The 2,597-nt window shown below is 45.9% G+C and overlaps 1 long non-coding RNA gene across 1 annotated transcript; it reads left to right on the top strand.

Annotated features, from left to right (window-relative positions):
- The first annotated feature begins 211 nt into the window (after positions 1-211).
- On the top strand, positions 212-1,523 carry LOC122001968. Its single transcript, XR_006117541.1, has 4 exons — positions 212-786; positions 854-949; positions 1,040-1,316; positions 1,464-1,523. It is a non-coding gene; the product is annotated as an uncharacterized LOC122001968 (long non-coding RNA).
- The last annotated feature ends 1,074 nt before the right edge of the window (positions 1,524-2,597 follow it).

Raw genomic sequence — 2,597 nt, forward strand, 5'->3', positions numbered from 1 at the left:
TCCTGTTTATGTAAAACACCGAAAATATGAGAATATTAATAAGGGAATTTTTCAGAATTTTTGAAAATTTTTCGAGAATTTTTCGGAGCTCGTACGAACGAGTTATCGGGGATAAAAACAAGGTCTCGGAAAGCCTGTTTGGGCTGCCCCGTTTTAACGAGGAAAAGTTGAATTTATTTATTTCTTTCTTTTTTCTTTTTCTTTTGTTTTCGCCGAACTTCTTCTATTTCCCCAACCCGGCGATTTCTCTCCTCAAACCGCCGCCCGATCCCTTCTCCTTCTCCGCCGGTCGTCTTCTTCCTCTTCACAGCACCTCTGCCGGCCACCAGTTTTGACCTAGTGCCGCCTCGCTTGTGCCCTAGCACCGCCGGGTGACGATTCTCCTCTGCCCTAGCGCCGTCCTCCGTCCTTTTCTCCGACGCCGACGGCGCCGCAGGGCAGATCGCCAGCGATTTGAGCCCGACTTTCCAGATCCCGTGCCCCTCTCCTCTGTCGATCCCAACATCTTCTCCTCACGCCAACAATGAACGCTGTTGGATCGGGCCAGATCCAGCGATCGCCGGTGGGAAGAAAGGTCGTTAGGGTTCTGGAGGTGAGCAATTGATTTCCTCTTCCTCCTGGTTCTTCTCGGCACCGATCAACGCTCGAGCGCTGGCCGCCGGCATCCGAGACCCCCAGCCGATCTCTCACTTTCAGCAGCATCGGGTCTCCTTCCATCATTGTTCACTGAAGCTTAGAGAGATGCCCTAGATTCCACGATGCCGTGCCCTAGCAGCGATCCTTAAGGTAAGGTGTCACTGGATTTTGATTGATTGGGCTCTGTGTTGCGCTAATCCTTCTTGTTTTGGTTTAGGAAAAGGGGTCAGATCAATTCTTGTTGTTTTCCCCTGATCGGATCTTGATCCTCTTCTTTGCCACGGATTGGGGTCACAAGATTGGAGAAACAGAGGTAAGGTGCATAGTTGTTGCTGGTAATTGGTTGGAGATAGGTTGTTTTGTTGAAATCTGACTTCTTCTTCTTGATCCGGTTGGTGAACAGCAACTTGATTAGGGCATTGAGTTAGGCTGTTTGATCTGTGATCTCCACCAATTGGTTCCAGTGAGGTTTTATTTTGATCAGTGAGGAGTGCTTGGGATGTTGGGCAGAGACTAGAAGTTGGTTGCTTGATTGGTGACCTCTTGCTTGATTCGGTTGATATCGGTGAGGGAAGATTTCAGCAAGATTTTTTTTGTGTTGTGGGTTGCTCCTTGATCCAGCAGCACCTTGGATTCGACAGGACCTCCTTCAGACAGTACATGTTTTGGCTAAGTTTGAGGTATGGTTTATGTATCAAATTATGGATAAATTGGATTACTAGGTGGTTAGATTTATTAAGGTTTTACCCTAATTGAGCCTCAAGGATTTTTAGTTGGTTATGCATTTGAGTTGTAGCTAAATAAAAGTATATATATTGGTGACACAGGACTTTGACGCGAGACGAGCCTCTCGACGTCGGATTTGGGCCTGATACGATCCTTTCTATTGGAGGCGGGTACCTTGACTTATCTTTTCGATATGTCTTGTTGATATGTTTAGTAGGTTATAACCTTAGTAATAATTATGTTCATCCTTGTTTCAATATGTCATTACCAGATACTTGTTACATGCTTGTTTGCTCACTTGCTATGCATTATATGTTAATACTCACATGATTATATATATGATTTTAGAGGTAGTGATAAATCATGCTTTATTATGCTCAGGACCTAGGTTTTTGATATCCTATCTGACCTGTGTACTTGAGATCTTGGTATTTGACCATCGATATTACGATACTCATTTTATATATATGGATATGGTTATGCTGATCAGTTGATTGCTATGCTTAGTGTCATGCATCATGATTGCATGCTGCGCGATTGTTGGCTCCACTATGGTTGAGCACATCGCCAGTTACATGTACTGCACACACCACCACTCATAGATTAGTGGTATATCAGGCAGGTGTGTGGCGGTTCTGCTGTTTGGCTCCGTTGGTCAGGTGACTCAGCGTGATAGCCGACAGACAGTTCCGCTCTGTTTGGCTCCGCTGACATTTAGTGTAGCAGCGTGGTAGCCGACAGACGGTGAACTCTGTTTGGCTCCGTTGGTCAGGTGACCCAGCGTGGTAGCCGGCAGAGATACCTCCCCGTTATCGTGTACCGGGAGATGAGAGCATTGAGCTCCCCCATTTATGATTTGGGGTCAGAGGACAGGAGTACTCCAACAACATCCCGTCCACTCAGTCACTCGTCAGGTATAGTGACGGTAGAGTGCACGGTTGTCACAGCCCTACCCACTCGGTCTCACCATTGTGTGTGAGATGACTGACTGGCGTCAGGGGTGACCATGACATTGGCATCATACGCATTTATGCATTTACTGATTGTGTTTGCTGCACTTATATGTTGCATTTGGATGGATGCATATATTTGACATGCATACAGGATTTATGATACTCTCGGTCTGACGACTTGACTATTCCTATAGGAGGCCCTGGTGAGTACAGTTCTCTTCAGTCTTTTCTATTGTGCATTTCCAGCTTTTGTCCAGGAGATTGTACTCCATAGTTATTACT

The sequence above is a fragment of the Zingiber officinale genome, chromosome 7A, assembly GCF_018446385.1.
Source record: "Zingiber officinale cultivar Zhangliang chromosome 7A, Zo_v1.1, whole genome shotgun sequence".
NCBI classification, from domain to species: Eukaryota; Viridiplantae; Streptophyta; class Magnoliopsida; order Zingiberales; family Zingiberaceae; genus Zingiber; species Zingiber officinale.